The sequence below is a fragment of the Rhinoderma darwinii genome (genome assembly GCF_050947455.1).
Source record: "Rhinoderma darwinii isolate aRhiDar2 chromosome 5 unlocalized genomic scaffold, aRhiDar2.hap1 SUPER_5_unloc_19, whole genome shotgun sequence".
NCBI classification, from domain to species: Eukaryota; Metazoa; Chordata; class Amphibia; order Anura; family Rhinodermatidae; genus Rhinoderma; species Rhinoderma darwinii.
Window position 1 is genome coordinate 238,758 of NW_027461775.1, and position 24,341 is coordinate 263,098.

General features: G+C 48.2%; 15 non-coding genes across 15 annotated transcripts; all 15 read left to right on the forward strand.

The window, feature by feature from the left end:
• Positions 1 to 3,371: 3,371 nt before the first annotated feature.
• LOC142686841 (U2 spliceosomal RNA) lies at positions 3,372 to 3,562 on the forward strand. The gene has a single exon (XR_012856143.1). It is a non-coding gene; the product is annotated as a U2 spliceosomal RNA (small nuclear RNA).
• Positions 3,563 to 4,838: 1,276 nt separating this feature from the next.
• Positions 4,839 to 5,029, forward strand: LOC142686844 (U2 spliceosomal RNA). The gene has a single exon (XR_012856145.1). It is a non-coding gene; the product is annotated as a U2 spliceosomal RNA (small nuclear RNA).
• A 1,276-nt stretch (positions 5,030 to 6,305) lies between these two features.
• On the forward strand, positions 6,306 to 6,496 carry LOC142686845 (U2 spliceosomal RNA). Its single transcript, XR_012856146.1, has one exon. It is a non-coding gene; the product is annotated as a U2 spliceosomal RNA (small nuclear RNA).
• Positions 6,497 to 7,776: 1,280 nt separating this feature from the next.
• LOC142686846 (U2 spliceosomal RNA) lies at positions 7,777 to 7,967 on the forward strand. Its single transcript, XR_012856147.1, has one exon. It is a non-coding gene; the product is annotated as a U2 spliceosomal RNA (small nuclear RNA).
• Positions 7,968 to 9,267: 1,300 nt separating this feature from the next.
• LOC142686847 (U2 spliceosomal RNA) lies at positions 9,268 to 9,458 on the forward strand. Its single transcript, XR_012856148.1, has one exon. It is a non-coding gene; the product is annotated as a U2 spliceosomal RNA (small nuclear RNA).
• Positions 9,459 to 10,754: 1,296 nt separating this feature from the next.
• LOC142686848 (U2 spliceosomal RNA) lies at positions 10,755 to 10,945 on the forward strand. Its single transcript, XR_012856149.1, has one exon. It is a non-coding gene; the product is annotated as a U2 spliceosomal RNA (small nuclear RNA).
• A 1,296-nt stretch (positions 10,946 to 12,241) lies between these two features.
• Positions 12,242 to 12,432, forward strand: LOC142686849 (U2 spliceosomal RNA). Its single transcript, XR_012856150.1, has one exon. It is a non-coding gene; the product is annotated as a U2 spliceosomal RNA (small nuclear RNA).
• A 1,308-nt stretch (positions 12,433 to 13,740) lies between these two features.
• Positions 13,741 to 13,931, forward strand: LOC142686850 (U2 spliceosomal RNA). Its single transcript, XR_012856151.1, has one exon. It is a non-coding gene; the product is annotated as a U2 spliceosomal RNA (small nuclear RNA).
• A 1,280-nt stretch (positions 13,932 to 15,211) lies between these two features.
• Positions 15,212 to 15,402, forward strand: LOC142686851 (U2 spliceosomal RNA). The gene has a single exon (XR_012856152.1). It is a non-coding gene; the product is annotated as a U2 spliceosomal RNA (small nuclear RNA).
• Positions 15,403 to 16,694: 1,292 nt separating this feature from the next.
• LOC142686852 (U2 spliceosomal RNA) lies at positions 16,695 to 16,885 on the forward strand. The gene has a single exon (XR_012856153.1). It is a non-coding gene; the product is annotated as a U2 spliceosomal RNA (small nuclear RNA).
• A 1,260-nt stretch (positions 16,886 to 18,145) lies between these two features.
• On the forward strand, positions 18,146 to 18,336 carry LOC142686854 (U2 spliceosomal RNA). Its single transcript, XR_012856154.1, has one exon. It is a non-coding gene; the product is annotated as a U2 spliceosomal RNA (small nuclear RNA).
• A 1,296-nt stretch (positions 18,337 to 19,632) lies between these two features.
• LOC142686856 (U2 spliceosomal RNA) lies at positions 19,633 to 19,823 on the forward strand. Its single transcript, XR_012856156.1, has one exon. It is a non-coding gene; the product is annotated as a U2 spliceosomal RNA (small nuclear RNA).
• A 1,292-nt stretch (positions 19,824 to 21,115) lies between these two features.
• Positions 21,116 to 21,306, forward strand: LOC142686857 (U2 spliceosomal RNA). Its single transcript, XR_012856157.1, has one exon. It is a non-coding gene; the product is annotated as a U2 spliceosomal RNA (small nuclear RNA).
• A 1,296-nt stretch (positions 21,307 to 22,602) lies between these two features.
• LOC142686858 (U2 spliceosomal RNA) lies at positions 22,603 to 22,793 on the forward strand. Its single transcript, XR_012856158.1, has one exon. It is a non-coding gene; the product is annotated as a U2 spliceosomal RNA (small nuclear RNA).
• Positions 22,794 to 24,081: 1,288 nt separating this feature from the next.
• Positions 24,082 to 24,272, forward strand: LOC142686859 (U2 spliceosomal RNA). Its single transcript, XR_012856159.1, has one exon. It is a non-coding gene; the product is annotated as a U2 spliceosomal RNA (small nuclear RNA).
• The last annotated feature ends 69 nt before the right edge of the window (positions 24,273 to 24,341 follow it).

Consider the following 24,341-nt stretch of genomic DNA (forward strand, 5'->3'; position numbering starts at 1 on the left):
CCCCCATTATCATCTCCCTGCCCCCATTATCATCTATCTGCCCCCATTATCATCTCCCTGCCCCATTATCATCTCCCTGCCCCCATTATCATCTCCCTGCCCCCATTATCATCTCCCTGCCCCATTATCATCTCCCTGCCCCATTATCATCTCCCTGCCCCCATTATCATCTCCCTGCCCCCATTATCATCTAACTCTACCCCCATTATCATCTCCCTGCCCCCATTATCATCTCCCTGCCCATTATCATCTCCCTGCCCCATTATCATCTCCCTGCCCCCATTATCATCTATCTGCCCCCATTATCATCTCACTGCCCCATTATCATCTCCCTGCCCCCATTATCATCTCCCTGCCCCATTATCATCTCCCTGCCCCATTATCATCTCCCTGCCCCCATTATCATCTATCTGCCCCCATTATCATCTCCCTGCCCCATTATCATCTCCCTGCCCCCATTATCATCTCCCTGCCCCCATTATCATCTATCTGCCCCCATTATCATCTATCTGCCCCATTATCATCTCCCTGCCCCCATTATCATCTCCCTGCCCCATTATCATCTCACTGCCCCATTATCATCTCCCTGCCCCCATTATCATCTCCCTGCCCCATTATCATCTCCCTGCCCCCATTATCATCTCCCTGCCCCCATTATCATCTAACTCTACCCCCATTATCATCTCCCTGCCCCCATTATCATCTCCCTGCCCATTATCATCTCCCTGCACCATTATCATCTCCCTGCCCCCATTATCATCTATCTGCCCCCATTATCATCTATCTGCCCCATTATCATCTCACTGCCCCATTATCATCTCCCTGCCCCCATTATCATCTCCCTGCCCCATTATCATCTCCCTGCCCCATTATCATCTCCCTGCCCCATTATCATCTCCCTGCCCCCATTATCATCTATCTGCCCCCATTATCATCTCCCTGCCCCATTATCATCTCCCTGCCCCCATTATCATCTCCCTGCCCCCATTATCATCTATCTGCCCCCATTATCATCTATCTGCCCCATTATCATCTCCCTGCCCCCATTATCATCTCCCTGCCCCATTATCATCTCACTGCCCCATTATCATCTCCCTGCCCCCATTATCATCTCCCTGCCCCCATTATCATCTCCCTGCCCCCATTATCATCTCCCTGCCCCCATTATCATCTCCCTGCCCCCATTATCATCTCCCTGCCCCATTATCATCTCACTGCCCCATTATCATCTCCCTGCCCCCATTATCATCTCCCTGCCCCATTATCATCTCCCTGCCCCCATTATCATCTCCCTGCCCCCATTATCATCTCCCTGCCCCCATTATCATCTCACTGCCCCATTATCATCTCCCTGCCCCCATTATCATCTCCCTGCCCCCATTATCATCTCACTGCCCCCATTATCATCTCCCTGCCCCCATTATCATCTCCCTGCCTCATTATCATCTCCCTGCCCCCATTATCATCTCCCTGCCCCATTATCATCTCCCTGCCCCCATTATCATCTCCCTGCCCCATTATCATCTCACTGCCCCATTATCATCTCCCTGCCCCCATTATCATCTCCCTGCCCCCATTATCATCTCCCTGCCCCCATTATCATCTCCCTGCCCCCATTATCATCTCCCTGCTCCCATTATCATCTCCCTGCCCCATTATCATCTCCCTGCCCCCATTATTATCTCCCTGCCCCCATTATCATCTCACTGCCCCATTATCATCTCCCTGCCCCATTATCATCTCCCTGCCCCCATTATCATCTCCCTGCCCCCATTATCATCTCCCTGCCCCCATTATCATCTCCCTGCTCCCATTATCATCTCCCTGCCCCCATTATCATCTAACTCTACCCCATCCCCATAGAAAGCAAAAATCTTCCCCACGTCTGTATTAGTTCACACTGCAGCATAGGATTGTATCACTATCAGCTCCACGACGGCTCTTTTCTCCTGTCCTGTGTAAACAGAGGGAGAAGACAGGTTTATTGCACATGTTACACAGGACGGGAGATAAGAGCCGTAGAGCTGATACAATCCTACGCTGCAGTGTTAACATAATACAGAGGTGGGGAAGATATTTACTTTCTATGGGGGCAGGAGGAGATTTTTTCAGGAGGCTCCGGGCAGCAGCAGCCGGACACAGACATAAGTTAGTACTCACTGTGTCTGAAGAAGAAGACGACGACTGCTGCTGCTGGACGTATCCTCCGAGGCTGAGCTCATAACTCCCGCTGCTGTGATGTCTCCACCCCTTGTCTCCTCCCCACACGCTGTCACACTGTTGCGGAGGAGGAGGGGCAGGCACATGTCACTCTCCAGCGGGCACTTACGGTTTTATTCTGATGTAATGAACGGGCCCCTGCTTCGTGATGGGACCTGTTCCTTTCACCGAAATGAAATCGTAAGAGTCACACTGCCGTGAGTATATTAATTCCAGCGACAGAGTGCGGGCCCCTTTTTTTTTAATTTATGCCCGGGCCCCTCACTGCAGTACCCCCAGTCCCCCCCTGATGGCGGCCCTGGACCTACCTGTGTACACTAGATGGATGTGATGGAATGTACTGTCGTCCCTACATTTCAAGAAGAAGTAAGAATTGCAGTTGCAACAAAGCCTTGCTTGCCTACAAAGAGAGCAGCAATTTGGATTTGTTACTATGTTACCTAGAAGAATAACAAACTGTGCAAGGATGGAGGTTGTAGGAGCAAGGAGAAGTTGTCTGTAAAGTTGGTGGATGCCTATTTTCCATTTTGCAGTCCCTTGTCTCCCTCTTGTGGCCTCCTGGAGGCAACTAGCTGTGCAAAAAAAAGACAGCCTGGCGGCCGGCTGTTGCAGTGTTGCCCTCTCAGGCAACACTGAGTGACTGACTGAGCCTCACCGTCTTATATAAAGTTCAGACGGAACTTTGCACGTGTCATAGTGGAGCCCTCAGGATTCCAGAGCCAGCTTTCTGACATCATAATGGGGCCTCAGAGATAAAAGCCTGGGCCCAGGCAGTGTTGGTCAGTGCTGCTCAGCAGGCAGCACTGGACTGGACTGGATTACAGCTGATACAAGGTGTGAAGGAACAAGGGGTGGCTGTGGGCATGCACTTGCTGCCGCTGCCAGTGTTTATCTGCATGGCAGCAGGGCATTTGGGCGTTGCCAGGAAGGCGTTTTTATGTAGATTCCTCCTCTTTCAGCACTGCATTGTGGTGCAAGCAAAAGAAGCAAATCCTGTCTGGCTTCCTCTCCGGCCTTTATTCACCTCCCGTGTAGCTGTGAGTGTGTGAGCCTGCAGGGCCCCATGGAATTGCCTAGAAGTAGGCTGAATCGCTGCAAGGGCTGAACAGCAGTATCGGGCAGGCTCGGGCAACGCGCGGCCCGTTCGGGTTATCGCTTCTCGGCCTTTTGGCTAAGATCAAGTGTAGTATCTGTTCTTATCAGTTTAATATCTGATACGTCCCCTATCTGGGGACCATATATTAAATGGATTTTTAGAACAGGGAGATGGAAATAGAGCTTGCTCTGTCCACTCCACGCATTGACCTGGTATTGCAGTATTTCCAGGACCGGTGCACCCTTTCCTTATGTGTTGACTAAAAGCAGATTCCAAAAGTGTTTTTTGTCTTTGCTATTGTTTCTGTCTTTCTGAAGGGATCTCCCCTTTTAATCCCATTATTTCAACACCTGTTGGACAATGCATGAGTGATAATGAGCTCATTGATTAAATGCAATTAATGAATAGATTGCCACCTCTTGTTGTGTGTCGTCTGTGTTTCTGTGTTTCCGGCATTTCACATTGGAACACCTCATTCACCTTCCTTGTCTTCTCTCCGCCCTCCCTTTTAGGTAAGTTAAAGAGCTGCACCTGAGCCAGCCACTGATTGATTGATTGATTGATTGATTGATTGATTGATTGATGCAGCACAACAGTCAAATAGTGGAGTGGAGTAGGGGAACAGCAAACAGCCAATAAAGCAGCCCGCCCGCTCGCCTGCCCGCCACAATGGACCTACCTGTGTACACTAGATGGATGTGATGGAATGTACTGTCGTCCCTACATTTCAAGAAGAAGTAAGAATTGCAGTTGCAACAAAGCCTTGCTTGCCTACAAAGAGAGCAGCAATTTGGATTTGTTACTATGTTACCTAGAAGAATAACAAACTGTGCAAGGATGGAGGTTGTAGGAGCAAGGAGAAGTTGTCTGTAAAGTTGGTGGATGCCTATTTTCCATTTTGCAGTCCCTTGTCTCCCTCTTGTGGCCTCCTGGAGGCAACTAGCTGTGCAAAAAAAAGACAGCCTGGCGGCCGGCTGTTGCAGTGTTGCCCTCTCAGGCAACACTGAGTGACTGACTGAGCCTCACCGTCTTATATAAAGTTCAGACGGAACTTTGCACGTGTCATAGTGGAGCCCTCAGGATTCCAGAGCCAGCTTTCTGACATCATAATGGGGCCTCAGAGATAAAAGCCTGGGCCCAGGCAGTGTTGGTCAGTGCTGCTCAGCAGGCAGCACTGGACTGGACTGGATTACAGCTGATACAAGGTGTGAAGGAACAAGGGGTGGCTGTGGGCATGCACTTGCTGCCGCTGCCAGTGTTTATCTGCATGGCAGCAGGGCATTTGGGCGTTGCCAGGAAGGCGTTTTTATGTAGATTCCTCCTCTTTCAGCACTGCATTGTGGTGCAAGCAAAAGAAGCAAATCCTGTCTGGCTTCCTCTCCGGCCTTTATTCACCTCCCGTGTAGCTGTGAGTGTGTGAGCCTGCAGGGCCCCATGAAATTGCCTCGAAGTAGGCTGAATCGCTGCAAGGGCTGAACAGCAGTATCGGGCAGGCTCGGGCAACGCGCGGCCCGTTCGGGTTATCGCTTCTCGGCCTTTTGGCTAAGATCAAGTGTAGTATCTGTTCTTATCAGTTTAATATCTGATACGTCCCCTATCTGGGGACCATATATTAAATGGATTTTTAGAACAGGGAGATGGAAATAGAGCTTGCTCTGTCCACTCCACGCATTGACCTGGTATTGCAGTATTTCCAGGACCGGTGCACCCTTTCCTTATGTGTTGACTAAAAGCAGATTCCAAAAGTGTTTTTTGTCTTTGCTATTGTTTCTGTCTTTCTGAAGGGATCTCCCCTTTTAATCCCATTATTTCAACACCTGTTGGACAATGCATGAGTGATAATGAGCTCATTGATTAAATGCAATTAATGAATAGATTGCCACCTCTTGTTGTGTGTCGTCTGTGTTTCTGTGTTTCCGGCATTTCACATTGGAACACCTCATTCACCTTCCTTGTCTTCTCTCCGCCCTCCCTTTTAGGTAAGTTAAAGAGCTGCACCTGAGCCAGCCACTGATTGATTGATTGATTGATTGATTGATTGATTGATTGATGCAGCACAACAGTCAAATAGTGGAGTGGAGTAGGGGAACAGCAAACAGCCAATAAAGCAGCCCGCCCGCTCGCCTGCCCGCCACAATGGACCTACCTGTGTACACTAGATGGATGTGATGGAATGTACTGTCGTCCCTACATTTCAAGAAGAAGTAAGAATTGCAGTTGCAACAAAGCCTTGCTTGCCTACAAAGAGAGCAGCAATTTGGATTTGTTACTATGTTACCTAGAAGAATAACAAACTGTGCAAGGATGGAGGTTGTAGGAGCAAGGAGAAGTTGTCTGTAAAGTTGGTGGATGCCTATTTTCCATTTTGCAGTCCCTTGTCTCCCTCTTGTGGCCTCCTGGAGGCAACTAGCTGTGCAAAAAAAAGACAGCCTGGCGGCCGGCTGTTGCAGTGTTGCCCTCTCAGGCAACACTGAGTGACTGACTGAGCCTCACCGTCTTATATAAAGTTCAGACGGAACTTTGCACGTGTCATAGTGGAGCCCTCAGGATTCCAGAGCCAGCTTTCTGACATCATAATGGGGCCTCAGAGATAAAAGCCTGGGCCCAGGCAGTGTTGGTCAGTGCTGCTCAGCAGGCAGCACTGGACTGGACTGGATTACAGCTGATACAAGGTGTGAAGGAACAAGGGGTGGCTGTGGGCATGCACTTGCTGCCGCTGCCAGTGTTTATCTGCATGGCAGCAGGGCATTTGGGCGTTGCCAGGAAGGCGTTTTTATGTAGATTCCTCCTCTTTCAGCACTGCATTGTGGTGCAAGCAAAAGAAGCAAATCCTGTCTGGCTTCCTCTCCGGCCTTTATTCACCTCCCGTGTAGCTGTGAGTGTGTGAGCCTGCAGGGCCCCATGGAATTGCCTAGAAGTAGGCTGAATCGCTGCAAGGGCTGAACAGCAGTATCGGGCAGGTTCGGGCAACGCGCGGCCCGTTCGGGTTATCGCTTCTCGGCCTTTTGGCTAAGATCAAGTGTAGTATCTGTTCTTATCAGTTTAATATCTGATACGTCCCCTATCTGGGGACCATATATTAAATGGATTTTTAGAACAGGGAGATGGAAATAGAGCTTGCTCTGTCCACTCCACGCATTGACCTGGTATTGCAGTATTTCCAGGACCGGTGCACCCTTTCCTTATGTGTTGACTAAAAGCAGATTCCAAAAGTGTTTTTTGTCTTTGCTATTGTTTCTGTCTTTCTGAAGGGATCTCCCCTTTTAATCCCATTATTTCAACACCTGTTGGACAATGCATGAGTGATAATGAGCTCATTGATTAAATGCAATTAATGAATAGATTGCCACCTCTTGTTGTGTGTCGTCTGTGTTTCTGTGTTTCCGGCATTTCACATTGGAACACCTCATTCACCTTCCTTGTCTTCTCTCCGCCCTCCCTTTTAGGTAAGTTAAAGAGCTGCACCTGAGCCAGCCACTGATTGATTGATTGATTGATTGATTGATTGATTGATTGATTGATGCAGCACAACAGTCAAATAGTGGAGTGGAGTAGGGGAACAGCAAACAGCCAATAAAGCAGCCCGCCCGCTCGCCTGCCCGCCACAATGGACCTACCTGTGTACACTAGATGGATGTGATGGAATGTACTGTCGTCCCTACATTTCAAGAAGAAGTAAGAATTGCAGTTGCAACAAAGCCTTGCTTGCCTACAAAGAGAGCAGCAATTTGGATTTGTTACTATGTTACCTAGAAGAATAACAAACTGTGCAAGGATGGAGGTTGTAGGAGCAAGGAGAAGTTGTCTGTAAAGTTGGTGGATGCCTATTTTCCATTTTGCAGTCCCTTGTCTCCCTCTTGTGGCCTCCTGGAGGCAACTAGCTGTGCAAAAAAAAGACAGCCTGGCGGCCGGCTGTTGCAGTGTTGCCCTCTCAGGCAACACTGAGTGACTGACTGAGCCTCACCGTCTTATATAAAGTTCAGACGGAACTTTGCACGTGTCATAGTGGAGCCCTCAGGATTCCAGAGCCAGCTTTCTGACATCATAATGGGGCCTCAGAGATAAAAGCCTGGGCCCAGGCAGTGTTGGTCAGTGCTGCTCAGCAGGCAGCACTGGACTGGACTGGATTACAGCTGATACAAGGTGTGAAGGAACAAGGGGTGGCTGTGGGCATGCACTTGCTGCCGCTGCCAGTGTTTATCTGCATGGCAGCAGGGCATTTGGGCGTTGCCAGGAAGGCGTTTTTATGTAGATTCCTCCTCTTTCAGCACTGCATTGTGGTGCAAGCAAAAGAAGCAAATCCTGTCTGGCTTCCTCTCCGGCCTTTATTCACCTCCCGTGTAGCTGTGAGTGTGTGAGCCTGCAGGGCCCCATGGAATTGCCTAGAAGTAGGCTGAATCGCTGCAAGGGCTGAACAGCAGTATCGGGCAGGCTCGGGCAACGCGCGGCCCGTTCGGGTTATCGCTTCTCGGCCTTTTGGCTAAGATCAAGTGTAGTATCTGTTCTTATCAGTTTAATATCTGATACGTCCCCTATCTGGGGACCATATATTAAATGGATTTTTAGAACAGGGAGATGGAAATAGAGCTTGCTCTGTCCACTCCACGCATTGACCTGGTATTGCAGTATTTCCAGGACCGGTGCACCCTTTCCTTATGTGTTGACTAAAAGCAGATTCCAAAAGTGTTTTTTGTCTTTGCTATTGTTTCTGTCTTTCTGAAGGGATCTCCCCTTTTAATCCCATTATTTCAACACCTGTTGGACAATGCATGAGTGATAATGAGCTCATTGATTAAATGCAATTAATGAATAGATTGCCACCTCTTGTTGTGTGTCGTCTGTGTTTCTGTGTTTCCGGCATTTCACATTGGAACACCTCATTCACCTTCCTTGTCTTCTCTCCGCCCTCCCTTTTAGGTAAGTTAAAGAGCTGCACCTGAGCCAGCCACTGATTCATTGATTGATTGATTGATTGATTGATTGATTGATTGATTGATTGATTGATTGATTGATGCAGCACAACAGTCAAATAGTGGAGTGGAGTAGGGGAACAGCAAACAGCCAATAAAGCAGCCCGCCCGCTCGCCTGCCCGCCACAATGGACCTACCTGTGTACACTAGATGGATGTGATGGAATGTACTGTCGTCCCTACATTTCAAGAAGAAGTAAGAATTGCAGTTGCAACAAAGCCTTGCTTGCCTACAAAGAGAGCAGCAATTTGGATTTGTTACTATGTTACCTAGAAGAATAACAAACTGTGCAAGGATGGAGGTTGTAGGAGCAAGGAGAAGTTGTCTGTAAAGTTGGTGGATGCCTATTTTCCATTTTGCAGTCCCTTGTCTCCCTCTTGTGGCCTCCTGGAGGCAACTAGCTGTGCAAAAAAAAGACAGCCTGGCGGCCGGCTGTTGCAGTGTTGCCCTCTCAGGCAACACTGAGTGACTGACTGAGCCTCACCGTCTTATATAAAGTTCAGACGGAACTTTGCACGTGTCATAGTGGAGCCCTCAGGATTCCAGAGCCAGCTTTCTGACATCATAATGGGGCCTCAGAGATAAAAGCCTGGGCCCAGGCAGTGTTGGTCAGTGCTGCTCAGCAGGCAGCACTGGACTGGACTGGATTACAGCTGATACAAGGTGTGAAGGAACAAGGGGTGGCTGTGGGCATGCACTTGCTGCCGCTGCCAGTGTTTATCTGCATGGCAGCAGGGCATTTGGGCGTTGCCAGGAAGGCGTTTTTATGTAGATTCCTCCTCTTTCAGCACTGCATTGTGGTGCAAGCAAAAGAAGCAAATCCTGTCTGGCTTCCTCTCCGGCCTTTATTCACCTCCCGTGTAGCTGTGAGTGTGTGAGCCTGCAGGGCCCCATGGAATTGCCTAGAAGTAGGCTGAATCGCTGCAAGGGCTGAACAGCAGTATCGGGCAGGCTCGGGCAACGCGCGGCCCGTTCGGGTTATCGCTTCTCGGCCTTTTGGCTAAGATCAAGTGTAGTATCTGTTCTTATCAGTTTAATATCTGATACGTCCCCTATCTGGGGACCATATATTAAATGGATTTTTAGAACAGGGAGATGGAAATAGAGCTTGCTCTGTCCACTCCACGCATTGACCTGGTATTGCAGTATTTCCAGGACCGGTGCACCCTTTCCTTATGTGTTGACTAAAAGCAGATTCCAAAAGTGTTTTTTGTCTTTGCTATTGTTTCTGTCTTTCTGAAGGGATCTCCCCTTTTAATCCCATTATTTCAACACCTGTTGGACAATGCATGAGTGATAATGAGCTCATTGATTAAATGCAATTAATGAATAGATTGCCACCTCTTGTTGTGTGTCGTCTGTGTTTCTGTGTTTCCGGCATTTCACATTGGAACACCTCATTCACCTTCCTTGTCTTCTCTCCGCCCTCCCTTTTAGGTAAGTTAAAGAGCTGCACCTGAGCCAGCCACTGATTGATTGATTGATTGATTGATTGATTGATTGATTGATTGATTGATTGATTGATTGATGCAGCACAACAGTCAAATAGTGGAGTGGAGTAGGGGAACAGCAAACAGCCAATAAAGCAGCCCGCCCGCTCGCCTGCCCGCCACAATGGACCTACCTGTGTACACTAGATGGATGTGATGGAATGTACTGTCGTCCCTACATTTCAAGAAGAAGTAAGAATTGCAGTTGCAACAAAACCTTGCTTGCCTACAAAGAGAGCAGCAATTTGGATTTGTTACTATGTTACCTAGAAGAATAACAAACTGTGCAAGGATGGAGGTTGTAGGAGCAAGGAGAAGTTGTCTGTAAAGTTGGTGGATGCCTATTTTCCATTTTGCAGTCCCTTGTCTCCCTCTTGTGGCCTCCTGGAGGCAACTAGCTGTGCAAAAAAAAGACAGCCTGGCGGCCGGCTGTTGCAGTGTTGCCCTCTCAGGCAACACTGAGTGACTGACTGAGCCTCACCGTCTTATATAAAGTTCAGACGGAACTTTGCACGTGTCATAGTGGAGCCCTCAGGATTCCAGAGCCAGCTTTCTGACATCATAATGGGGCCTCAGAGATAAAAGCCTGGGCCCAGGCAGTGTTGGTCAGTGCTGCTCAGCAGGCAGCACTGGACTGGACTGGATTACAGCTGATACAAGGTGTGAAGGAACAAGGGGTGGCTGTGGGCATGCACTTGCTGCCGCTGCCAGTGTTTATCTGCATGGCAGCAGGGCATTTGGGCGTTGCCAGGAAGGCGTTTTTATGTAGATTCCTCCTCTTTCAGCACTGCATTGTGGTGCAAGCAAAAGAAGCAAATCCTGTCTGGCTTCCTCTCCGGCCTTTATTCACCTCCCGTGTAGCTGTGAGTGTGTGAGCCTGCAGGGCCCCATGGAATTGCCTAGAAGTAGGCTGAATCGCTGCAAGGGCTGAACAGCAGTATCGGGCAGGTTCGGGCAACGCGCGGCCCGTTCGGGTTATCGCTTCTCGGCCTTTTGGCTAAGATCAAGTGTAGTATCTGTTCTTATCAGTTTAATATCTGATACGTCCCCTATCTGGGGACCATATATTAAATGGATTTTTAGAACAGGGAGATGGAAATAGAGCTTGCTCTGTCCACTCCACGCATTGACCTGGTATTGCAGTATTTCCAGGACCGGTGCACCCTTTCCTTATGTGTTGACTAAAAGCAGATTCCAAAAGTGTTTTTTGTCTTTGCTATTGTTTCTGTCTTTCTGAAGGGATCTCCCCTTTTAATCCCATTATTTCAACACCTGTTGGACAATGCATGAGTGATAATGAGCTCATTGATTAAATGCAATTAATGAATAGATTGCCACCTCTTGTTGTGTGTCGTCTGTGTTTCTGTGTTTCCGGCATTTCACATTGGAACACCTCATTCACCTTCCTTGTCTTCTCTCCGCCCTCCCTTTTAGGTAAGTTAAAGAGCTGCACCTGAGCCAGCCACTGATTGATTGATTGATTGATTGATTGATTGATTGATTGATTGATTGATTGATTGATTGATGCAGCACAACAGTCAAATAGTGGAGTGGAGTAGGGGAACAGCAAACAGCCAATAAAGCAGCCCGCCCGCTCGCCTGCCCGCCACAATGGACCTACCTGTGTACACTAGATGGATGTGATGGAATGTACTGTCGTCCCTACATTTCAAGAAGAAGTAAGAATTGCAGTTGCAACAAAGCCTTGCTTGCCTACAAAGAGAGCAGCAATTTGGATTTGTTACTATGTTACCTAGAAGAATAACAAACTGTGCAAGGATGGAGGTTGTAGGAGCAAGGAGAAGTTGTCTGTAAAGTTGGTGGATGCCTATTTTCCATTTTGCAGTCCCTTGTCTCCCTCTTGTGGCCTCCTGGAGGCAACTAGCTGTGCAAAAAAAAGACAGCCTGGCGGCCGGCTGTTGCAGTGTTGCCCTCTCAGGCAACACTGAGTGACTGACTGAGCCTCACCGTCTTATATAAAGTTCAGACGGAACTTTGCACGTGTCATAGTGGAGCCCTCAGGATTCCAGAGCCAGCTTTCTGACATCATAATGGGGCCTCAGAGATAAAAGCCTGGGCCCAGGCAGTGTTGGTCAGTGCTGCTCAGCAGGCAGCACTGGACTGGACTGGATTACAGCTGATACAAGGTGTGAAGGAACAAGGGGTGGCTGTGGGCATGCACTTGCTGCCGCTGCCAGTGTTTATCTGCATGGCAGCAGGGCATTTGGGCGTTGCCAGGAAGGCGTTTTTATGTAGATTCCTCCTCTTTCAGCACTGCATTGTGGTGCAAGCAAAAGAAGCAAATCCTGTCTGGCTTCCTCTCCGGCCTTTATTCACCTCCCGTGTAGCTGTGAGTGTGTGAGCCTGCAGGGCCCCATGGAATTGCCTAGAAGTAGGCTGAATCGCTGCAAGGGCTGAACAGCAGTATCGGGCAGGCTCGGGCAACGCGCGGCCCGTTCGGGTTATCGCTTCTCGGCCTTTTGGCTAAGATCAAGTGTAGTATCTGTTCTTATCAGTTTAATATCTGATACGTCCCCTATCTGGGGACCATATATTAAATGGATTTTTAGAACAGGGAGATGGAAATAGAGCTTGCTCTGTCCACTCCACGCATTGACCTGGTATTGCAGTATTTCCAGGACCGGTGCACCCTTTCCTTATGTGTTGACTAAAAGCAGATTCCAAAAGTGTTTTTTGTCTTTGCTATTGTTTCTGTCTTTCTGAAGGGATCTCCCCTTTTAATCCCATTATTTCAACACCTGTTGGACAATGCATGAGTGATAATGAGCTCATTGATTAAATGCAATTAATGAATAGATTGCCACCTCTTGTTGTGTGTCGTCTGTGTTTCTGTGTTTCCGGCATTTCACATTGGAACACCTCATTCACCTTCCTTGTCTTCTCTCCGCCCTCCCTTTTAGGTAAGTTAAAGAGCTGCACCTGAGCCAGCCACTGATTGATTGATTGATTGATTGATTGATTGATTGATTGATTGATTGATTGATTGATTGATTGATTGATTGATGCAGCACAACAGTCAAATAGTGGAGTGGAGTAGGGGAACAGCAAACAGCCAATAAAGCAGCCCGCCCGCTCGCCTGCCCGCCACAATGGACCTACCTGTGTACACTAGATGGATGTGATGGAATGTACTGTCGTCCCTACATTTCAAGAAGAAGTAAGAATTGCAGTTGCAACAAAGCCTTGCTTGCCTACAAAGAGAGCAGCAATTTGGATTTGTTACTATGTTACCTAGAAGAATAACAAACTGTGCAAGGATGGAGGTTGTAGGAGCAAGGAGAAGTTGTCTGTAAAGTTGGTGGATGCCTATTTTCCATTTTGCAGTCCCTTGTCTCCCTCTTGTGGCCTCCTGGAGGCAACTAGCTGTGCAAAAAAAAGACAGCCTGGCGGCCGGCTGTTGCAGTGTTGCCCTCTCAGGCAACACTGAGTGACTGACTGAGCCTCACCGTCTTATATAAAGTTCAGACGGAACTTTGCACGTGTCATAGTGGAGCCCTCAGGATTCCAGAGCCAGCTTTCTGACATCATAATGGGGCCTCAGAGATAAAAGCCTGGGCCCAGGCAGTGTTGGTCAGTGCTGCTCAGCAGGCAGCACTGGACTGGACTGGATTACAGCTGATACAAGGTGTGAAGGAACAAGGGGTGGCTGTGGGCATGCACTTGCTGCCGCTGCCAGTGTTTATCTGCATGGCAGCAGGGCATTTGGGCGTTGCCAGGAAGGCGTTTTTATGTAGATTCCTCCTCTTTCAGCACTGCATTGTGGTGCAAGCAAAAGAAGCAAATCCTGTCTGGCTTCCTCTCCGGCCTTTATTCACCTCCCGTGTAGCTGTGAGTGTGTGAGCCTGCAGGGCCCCATGGAATTGCCTAGAAGTAGGCTGAATCGCTGCAAGGGCTGAACAGCAGTATCGGGCAGGCTCGGGCAACGCGCGGCCCGTTCGGGTTATCGCTTCTCGGCCTTTTGGCTAAGATCAAGTGTAGTATCTGTTCTTATCAGTTTAATATCTGATACGTCCCCTATCTGGGGACCATATATTAAATGGATTTTTAGAACAGGGAGATGGAAATAGAGCTTGCTCTGTCCACTCCACGCATTGACCTGGTATTGCAGTATTTCCAGGACCGGTGCACCCTTTCCTTATGTGTTGACTAAAAGCAGATTCCAAAAGTGTTTTTTGTCTTTGCTATTGTTTCTGTCTTTCTGAAGGGATCTCCCCTTTTAATCCCATTATTTCAACACCTGTTGGACAATGCATGAGTGATAATGAGCTCATTGATTAAATGCAATTAATGAATAGATTGCCACCTCTTGTTGTGTGTCGTCTGTGTTTCTGTGTTTCCGGCATTTCACATTGGAACACCTCATTCACCTTCCTTGTCTTCTCTCCGCCCTCCCTTTTAGGTAAGTTAAAGAGCTGCACCTGAGCCAGCCACTGATTGATTGATTGATTGATTGATTGATTGATTGATTGATTGATGCAGCACAACAGTCAAATAGTGGAGTGGAGTAGGGGAACAGCAAACAGCCAATAAAGCAGCCCGCCCGCTCGCCTGCCCGCCACAATGGACCTACCTGTGTACACTAGATGGATGTGATGGAATGTACTGTCGTCCCTACATTTCAAGAAGAAGTAAGAATTGCAGTTGCAACAAAGCCTTGCTTGCCTACAAAGAGAGCAGCAATTTGGATTTGTTACTATGTTACCTAGAAGAATAACAAACTGTGCAAGGATGGAGGTTGTAGGAGCAAGGAGAAGTTGTCTGTAAAGTTGGTGGATGCCTATTTTCCATTTTGCAGTCCCTTGTCTCCCTCTTGTGGCCTCCTGGAGGCAACTAGCTGTGCAAAAAAAAGACAGCCTGGCGGCCGGCTGTTGCAGTGTTGCCCTCTCAGGCAACACTGAGTGACTGACTGAGCCTCACCGTCTTATATAAAGTTCAGACGGAACTTTGCACGTGTCATAGTGGAGCCCTCAGGATTCCAGAGCCAGCTTTCTGACATCATAATGGGGCCTCAGAGATAAAAGCCTGGGCCCAGGCAGTGTTGGTCAGTGCTGCTCAGCAGGCAGCACTGGACTGGACTGGATTACAGCTGATACAAGGTGTGAAGGAACAAGGGGTGGCTGTGGGCATGCACTTGCTGCCGCTGCCAGTGTTTATCTGCATGGCAGCAGGGCATTTGGGCGTTGCCAGGAAGGCGTTTTTATGTAGATTCCTCCTCTTTCAGCACTGCATTGTGGTGCAAGCAAAAGAAGCAAATCCTGTCTGGCTTCCTCTCCGGCCTTTATTCACCTCCCGTGTAGCTGTGAGTGTGTGAGCCTGCAGGGCCCCATGGAATTGCCTAGAAGTAGGCTGAATCGCTGCAAGGGCTGAACAGCAGTATCGGGCAGGCTCGGGCAACGCGCGGCCCGTTCGGGTTATCGCTTCTCGGCCTTTTGGCTAAGATCAAGTGTAGTATCTGTTCTTATCAGTTTAATATCTGATACGTCCCCTATCTGGGGACCATATATTAAATGGATTTTTAGAACAGGGAGATGGAAATAGAGCTTGCTCTGTCCACTCCACGCATTGACCTGGTATTGCAGTATTTCCAGGACCGGTGCACCCTTTCCTTATGTGTTGACTAAAAGCAGATTCCAAAAGTGTTTTTTGTCTTTGCTATTGTTTCTGTCTTTCTGAAGGGATCTCCCCTTTTAATCCCATTATTTCAACACCTGTTGGACAATGCATGAGTGATAATGAGCTCATTGATTAAATGCAATTAATGAATAGATTGCCACCTCTTGTTGTGTGTCGTCTGTGTTTCTGTGTTTCCGGCATTTCACATTGGAACACCTCATTCACCTTCCTTGTCTTCTCTCCGCCCTCCCTTTTAGGTAAGTTAAAGAGCTGCACCTGAGCCAGCCACTGATTGATTGATTGATTGATTGATTGATTGATTGATTGATTGATTGATTGATTGATGCAGCACAACAGTCAAATAGTGGAGTGGAGTAGGGGAACAGCAAACAGCCAATAAAGTAGCCCGCCCGCTCGCCTGCCCGCCACAATGGACCTACCTGTGTACACTAGATGGATGTGATGGAATGTACTGTCGTCCCTACATTTCAAGAAGAAGTAAGAATTGCAGTTGCAACAAAGCCTTGCTTGCCTACAAAGAGAGCAGCAATTTGGATTTGTTACTATGTTACCTAGAAGAATAACAAACTGTGCAAGGATGGAGGTTGTAGGAGCAAGGAGAAGTTGTCTGTAAAGTTGGTGGATGCCTATTTTCCATTTTGCAGTCCCTTGTCTCCCTCTTGTGGCCTCCTGGAGGCAACTAGCTGTGCAAAAAAAAGACAGCCTGGCGGCCGGCTGTTGCAGTGTTGCCCTCTCAGGCAACACTGAGTGACTGACTGAGCCTCACCGTCTTATATAAAGTTCAGACGGAACTTTGCACGTGTCATAGTGGAGCCCTCAGGATTCCAGAGCCAGCTTTCTGACATCATAATGGGGCCTCAGAGATAAAAGCCTGGGCCCAGGCAGTGTTGGTCAGTGCTGCTCAGCAGGCAGCACTGGACTGGACTGGATTACAGCTGATACAAGGTGTGAAGGAACAAGGGGTGGCTGTGGGCATGCACTTGCTGCCGCTGCCAGTGTTTATCTGCATGGCAGCAGGGCATTTGGGCGTTGCCAGGAAGGCGTTTTTATGTAGATTCCTCCTCTTTCAGCACTGCATTGTGGTGCAAGCAAAAGAAGCAAATCCTGTCTGGCTTCCTCTCCGGCCTTTATTCACCTCCCGTGTAGCTGTGAGTGTGTGAGCCTGCAGGGCCCCATGGAATTGCCTAGAAGTAGGCTGAATCGCTGCAAGGGCTGAACAGCAGTATCGGGCAGGCTCGGGCAACGCGCGGCCCGTTCGGGTTATCGCTTCTCGGCCTTTTGGCTAAGATCAAGTGTAGTATCTGTTCTTATCAGTTTAATATCTGATACGTCCCCTATCTGGGGACCATATATTAAATGGATTTTTAGAACAGGGAGATGGAAATAGAGCTTGCTCTGTCCACTCCACGCATTGACCTGGTATTGCAGTATTTCCAGGACCGGTGCACCCTTTCCTTATGTGTTGACTAAAAGCAGATTCCAAAAGTGTTTTTTGTCTTTGCTATTGTTTCTGTCTTCCCATTATTTCAACACCTGTTGGACAATGCATGAGTGATAATGAGCTCATTGATTAAATGCAATTAATGAATAGATTGCCACCTCTTGTTGTGTGTCGTCTGTGTTTCTGTGTTTCCGGCATTTCACATTGGAACACCTCATTCACCTTCCTTGTCTTCTCTCCGCCCTCCCTTTTAGGTAAGTTAAAGAGCTGCACCTGAGCCAGCCACTGATTGATTGATTGATTGATTGATTGATTGATTGATTGATTGATTGATGCAGCACAACAGTCAAATAGTGGAGTGGAGTAGGGGAACAGCAAACAGCCAATAAAGCAGCCCGCCCGCTCGCCTGCCCGCCACAATGGACCTACCTGTGTACACTAGATGGATGTGATGGAATGTACTGTCGTCCCTACATTTCAAGAAGAAGTAAGAATTGCAGTTGCAACAAAGCCTTGCTTGCCTACAAAGAGAGCAGCAATTTGGATTTGTTACTATGTTACCTAGAAGAATAACAAACTGTGCAAGGATGGAGGTTGTAGGAGCAAGGAGAAGTTGTCTGTAAAGTTGGTGGATGCCTATTTTCCATTTTGCAGTCCCTTGTCTCCCTCTTGTGGCCTCCTGGAGGCAACTAGCTGTGCAAAAAAAAGACAGCCTGGCGGCCGGCTGTTGCAGTGTTGCCCTCTCAGGCAACACTGAGTGACTGACTGAGCCTCACCGTCTTATATAAAGTTCAGACGGAACTTTGCACGTGTCATAGTGGAGCCCTCAGGATTCCAGAGCCAGCTTTCTGACATCATAATGGGGCCTCAGAGATAAAAGCCTGGGCTCAGGCAGTGTTGGTCAGTGCTGCTCAGCAGGCAGCACTGGACTGGACTGGATTACAGCTGATACAAGGTGTGAAGGAACAAGGGGTGGCTGTGGGCATGCACTTGCTGCCGCTGCCAGTGTTTATCTGCATGGCAGCAGGGCATTTGGGCGTTGCCAGGAAGGCGTTTTTATGTAGATTCCTCCTCTTTCAGCACTGCATTGTGGTGCAAGCAAAAGAAGCAAATCCTGTCTGGCTTCCTCTCCGGCCTTTATTCACCTCCCGTGTAGCTGTGAGTGTGTGAGCCTGCAGGGCCCCATGGAATTGCCTAGAAGTAGGCTGAATCGCTGCAAGGGCTGAACAGCAGTATCGGGCAGGCTCGGGCAACGCGCGGCCCGTTCGGGTTATCGCTTCTCGGCCTTTTGGCTAAGATCAAGTGTAGTATCTGTTCTTATCAGTTTAATATCTGATACGTCCCCTATCTGGGGACCATATATTAAATGGATTTTTAGAACAGGGAGATGGAAATAGAGCTTGCTCTGTCCACTCCACGCATTGACCTGGTATTGCAGTATTTCCAGGACCGGTGCACCCTTTCCTTATGTGTTGACTAAAAGCAGATTCCAAAAGTGTTTTTTGTCTTTGCTATTGTTTCTGTCTTTCTGAAGGGATCTCCCCTTTTAATCCCATTATTTCAACACCTGTTGGACAATGCATGAGTGATAATGAGCTCATTGATTAAATGCAATTAATGAATAGATTGCCACCTCTTGTTGTGTGTCGTCTGTGTTTCTGTGTTTCCGGCATTTCACATTGGAACACCTCATTCACCTTCCTTGTCTTCTCTCCGCCCTCCCTTTTAGGTAAGTTAAAGAGCTGCACCTGAGCCAGCCACTGATTGATTGATTGATTGATTGATTGATTGATTGATTGATTGATTGATTGATTGATTGATGCAGCACAACAGTCAAATAGTGGAGTGGAGTAGGGGAACAGCAAACAGCCAATAAAGCAGCCCGCCCGCTCGCCTGCCCGCCACAATGGACCTACCTGTGTACACTAGATGGATGTGATGGAATGTACTGTCGTCCCTACATTTCAAGAAGAAGTAAGAATTGCAGTTGCAACAAAGCCTTGCTTGCCTACAAAGAGAGCAGCAATTTGGATTTGTTACTATGTTACCTAGAAGAATAACAAACTGTGCAAGGATGGAGGTTGTAGGAGCAAGGAGAAGTTGTCTGTAAAGTTGGTGGATGCCTATTTTCCATTTTGCAGTCCCTTGTCTCCCTCTTGTGGCCTCCTGGAGGCAACTAGCTGTGCAAAAAAAAGACAGCCTGGCGGCCGGCTGTTGCAGTGTTGCCCTCTCAGGCAACACTGAGTGACTGACTGAGCCTCACCGTCTTATATAAAGTTCAGACGGAACTTTGCACGTGTCATAGTGGAGCCCTCAGGATTCCAGAGCCAGCTTTCTGACATCATAATGGGGCCTCAGAGATAAAAGCCTGGGCCCAGGCAGTGTTGGTCAGTGCTGCTCAGCAGGCAGCACTGGACTGGACTGGATTACAGCTGATACAAGGTGTGAAGGAACAAGGGGTGGCTGTGGGCATGCACTTGCTGCCGCTGCCAGTGTTTATCTGCATGGCAGCAGGGCATTTGGGCGTTGCCAGGAAGGCGTTTTTATGTAGATTCCTCCTCTTTCAGCACTGCATTGTGGTGCAAGCAAAAGAAGCAAATCCTGTCTGGCTTCCTCTCCGGCCTTTATTCACCTCCCGTGTAGCTGTGAGTGTGTGAGCCTGCAGGGCCCCATGGAATTGCCTAGAAGTAGGCTGAATCGCTGCAAGGGCTGAACAGCAGTATCGGGCAGGCTCGGGCAACGCGCGGCCCGTTCGGGTTATCGCTTCTCGGCCTTTTGGCTAAGATCAAGTGTAGTATCTGTTCTTATCAGTTTAATATCTGATACGTCCCCTATCTGGGGACCATATATTAAATGGATTTTTAGAACAGGGAGATGGAAATAGAGCTTGCTCTGTCCACTCCACGCATTGACCTGGTATTGCAGTATTTCCAGGACCGGTGCACCCTTTCCTTATGTGTTGACTAAAAGCAGATTCCAAAAGTGTTTTTTGTCTTTGCTATTGTTTCTGTCTTTCTGAAGGGATCTCCCCTTTTAATCCCATTATTTCAACACCTGTTGGACAATGCATGAGTGATAATGAGCTCATTGATTAAATGCAATTAATGAATAGATTGCCACCTCTTGTTGTGTGTCGTCTGTGTTTCTGTGTTTCCGGCATTTCACATTGGAACACCTCATTCACCTTCCTTGTCTTCTCTCCGCCCTCCCTTTTAGGTAAGTTAAAGAGCTGCACCTGAGCCAGCCACTGATTGATTGATTGATTGATTGATTGATTGATTGATTGATTGATTGATTGATTGATGCAGCACAACAGTCAAATAGTGGAGTGGAGTAGGGGAACAGCAAACAGCCAATAAAGCAGCCCGCCCGCTCGCCTGCCCGCCACAATGGACCTACCTGTGTACACTAGATGGATGTGATGGAATGTACTGTCGTCCCTACATTTCAAGAAGAAGTAAGAATTGCAGTTGCAACAAAGCCTTGCTTGCCTACAAAGAGAGCAGCAATTTGGATTTGTTACTATGTTACCTAGAAGAATAACAAACTGTGCAAGGATGGAGGTTGTAGGAGCAAGGAGAAGTTGTCTGTAAAGTTGGTGGATGCCTATTTTCCATTTTGCAGTCCCTTGTCTCCCTCTTGTGGCCTCCTGGAGGCAACTAGCTGTGCAAAAAAAAGACAGCCTGGCGGCCGGCTGTTGCAGTGTTGCCCTCTCAGGCAACACTGAGTGACTGACTGAGCCTCACCGTCTTATATAAAGTTCAGACGGAACTTTGCACGTGTCATAGTGGAGCCCTCAGGATTCCAGAGCCAGCTTTCTGACATCATAATGGGGCCTCAGAGATAAAAGCCTGGGCCCAGGCAGTGTTGGTCAGTGCTGCTCAGCAGGCAGCACTGGACTGGACTGGATTACAGCTGATACAAGGTGTGAAGGAACAAGGGGTGGCTGTGGGCATGCACTTGCTGCCGCTGCCAGTGTTTATCTGCATGGCAGCAGGGCATTTGGGCGTTGCCAGGAAGGCGTTTTTATGTAGATTCCTCCTCTTTCAGCACTGCATTGTGGTGCAAGCAAAAGAAGCAAATCCTGTCTGGCTTCCTCTCCGGCCTTTATTCACCTCCCGTGTAGCTGTGAGTGTGTGAGCCTGCAGGGCCCCATGGAATTGCCTAGAAGTAGGCTGAATCGCTGCAAGGGCTGAACAGCAGTATCGGGCAGGCTCGGGCAACGCGCGGCCCGTTCGGGTTATCGCTTCTCGGCCTTTTGGCTAAGATCAAGTGTAGTATCTGTTCTTATCAGTTTAATATCTGATACGTCCCCTATCTGGGGACCATATATTAAATGGATTTTTAGAACAGGGAGATGGAAATAGAGCTTGCTCTGTCCACTCCACGCATTGACCTGGTATTGCAGTATTTCCAGGACCGGTGCACCCTTTCCTTATGTGTTGACTAAAAGCAGATTCCAAAAGTGTTTTTTGTCTTTGCTATTGTTTCTGTCTTTCTGAAGGGATCTCCCCTTTTAATCCCATTATTTCAACACCTGTTGGACAATGCATGAGTGATAATGAGCTCATTGATTAAATGCAATTAATGAATAGATTGCCACCTCTTGTTGTGTGTCGTCTGTGTTTCTGTGTTTCCGGCATTTCACATTGGAACACCTCATTCACCTTCCTTGTCTTCTCTCCGCCCTCCCTTTTAGGTAAGTTAAAGAGCTGCACCTGAGCCAGCCACTGATTGATTGATTGATTGATTGATTGATTGATTGATTGATTGATTGATTGATTGATTGATGCAGCACAACAGTCAAATAGTGGAGTGGAGTAGGGGAACAGCAAACAGCCAATAAAGCAGCCCGCCCGCTCGCCTGCCCGCCACAATGGACCTACCTGTGTACACTAGATGGATGTGATGGAATGTACTGTCGTCCCTACATTTCAAGAAGAAGTAAGAATTGCAGTTGCAACAAAGCCTTGCTTGCCTACAAAGAGAGCAGCAATTTGGATTTGTTACTATGTTACCTAGAAGAATAACAAACTGTGCAAGGATGGAGGTTGTAGGAGCAAGGAGAAGTTGTCTGTAAAGTTGGTGGATGCCTATTTTCCATTTTGCAGTCCCTTGTCTCCCTCTTGTGGCCTCCTGGAGGCAACTAGCTGTGCAAAAAAAAGACAGCCTGGCGGCCGGCTGTTGCAGTGTTGCCCTCTCAGGCAACACTGAGTGACTGACTGAGCCTCACCGTCTTATATAAAGTTCAGACGGAACTTTGCACGTGTCATAGTGGAGCCCTCAGGATTCCAGAGCCAGCTTTCTGACATCATAATGGGGCCTCAGAGATAAAAGCCTGGGCCCAGGCAGTGTTGGTCAGTGCTGCTCAGCAGGCAGCACTGGACTGGACTGGATTACAGCTGATACAAGGTGTGAAGGAACAAGGGGTGGCTGTGGGCATGCACTTGCTGCCGCTGCCAGTGTTTATCTGCATGGCAGCAGGGCATTTGGGCGTTGCCAGGAAGGCGTTTTTATGTAGATTCCTCCTCTTTCAGCACTGCATTGTGGTGCAAGCAAAAGAAGCAAATCCTGTCTGGCTTCCTCTCCGGCCTTTATTCACCTCCCGTGTAGCTGTGAGTGTGTGAGCCTGCAGGGCCCCATGGAATTGCCTAGAAGTAGGCTGAATCGCTGCAAGGGCTGAACAGCAGTATCGGGCAGGCTCGGGCAACGCGCGGCCCGTTCGGGTTATCGCTTCTCGGCCTTTTGGCTAAGATCAAGTGTAGTATCTGTTCTTATCAGTTTAATATCTGATACGTCCCCTATCTGGGGACCATATATTAAATGGATTTTTAGAACAGGGAGATGGAAATAGAGCTTGCTCTGTCCACTCCACGCATTGACCTGGTATTGCAGTATTTCCAGGACCGGTGCACCCTTTCCTTATGTGTTGACTAAAAGCAGATTCCAAAAGTGTTTTTTGTCTTTGCTATTGTTTCTGTCTTTCTGAAGGGATCTCCCCTTTTAATCCCATTATTTCAACACCTGTTGGACAATGCATGAGTGATAATGAGCTCATTGATTAAATGCAATTAATGAATAGATTGCCACCTCTTGTTGTGTGTCGTCTGTGTTTCTGTGTTTCCGGCATTTCACATTGGAACACCTCATTCACCTTCCTTGTCTTCTCTCCGCCCTCCCTTTTAGGTAAGTTAAAGAGCTGCACCTGAGCCAGCCACTGATTGATTGATTGATTGATTGATTGATTGATTGATTGATTGATTGATTGATGCAGCACAACAGTCAAATAGTGGAGTGGAGTAGGGGAACAGCAAACAGCCAATAAAGCAGCCCGCCCGCTCGCCTGCCCGCCACAATGGACCTACCTGTGTACACTAGATGGATGTGATGGAATGTACTGTCGTCCCTACATTTCAAGAAGAAGTAAGAATTGCAGTTGCAACAAAGCCTTGCTTGCCTACAAAGAGAGCAGCAATTTGGATTTGTTACTATGTTACCTAGAAGAATAACAAACTGTGCAAGGATGGAGGTTGTAGGAGCAAGGAGAAGTTGTCTGTAAAGTTGGTGGATGCCTATTTTCCATTTTGCAGTCCCTTGTCTCCCTCTTGTGGCCTCCTGGAGGCAACTAGCTGTGCAAAAAAAAGACAGCCTGGCGGCCGGCTGTTGCAGTGTTGCCCTCTCAGGCAACACTGAGTGACTGACTGAGCCTCACCGTCTTATATAAAGTTCAGACGGAACTTTGCACGTGTCATAGTGGAGCCCTCAGGATTCCAGAGCCAGCTTTCTGACATCATAATGGGGCCTCAGAGATAAAAGCCTGGGCCCAGGCAGTGTTGGTCAGTGCTGCTCAGCAGGCAGCACTGGACTGGACTGGATTACAGCTGATACAAGGTGTGAAGGAACAAGGGGTGGCTGTGGGCATGCACTTGCTGCCGCTGCCAGTGTTTATCTGCATGGCAGCAGGGCATTTGGGCGTTGCCAGGAAGGCGTTTTTATGTAGATTCCTCCTCTTTCAGCACTGCATTGTGGTGCAAGCAAAAGAAGCAAATCCTGTCTGGCTTCCTCTCCGGCCTTTATTCACCTCCCGTGTAGCTGTGAGTGTGTGAGCCTGCAGGGCCCCATGGAATTGCCTAGAAGTAGGCTGAATCGCTGCAAGGGCTGAACAGCAGTATCGGGCAGGCTCGGGCAACGCGCGGCCCGTTCGGGTTATCGCTTCTCGGCCTTTTGGCTAAGATCAAGTGTAGTATCTGTTCTTATCAGTTTAATATCTGATACGTCCCCTATCTGGGGACCATATATTAAATGGATTTTTAGAACAGGGAGATGGAAATAGAGCTTGCTCTGTCCACTCCACGCATTGACCTGGTATTGCAGTATTTCCAGGACCGGTGCACCCTTTCCTTATGTGTTGACTAAAAGCAGATTCCAAAAGTGTTTTTTGTCTTTGCTATTGTTTCTGTCTTTCTGA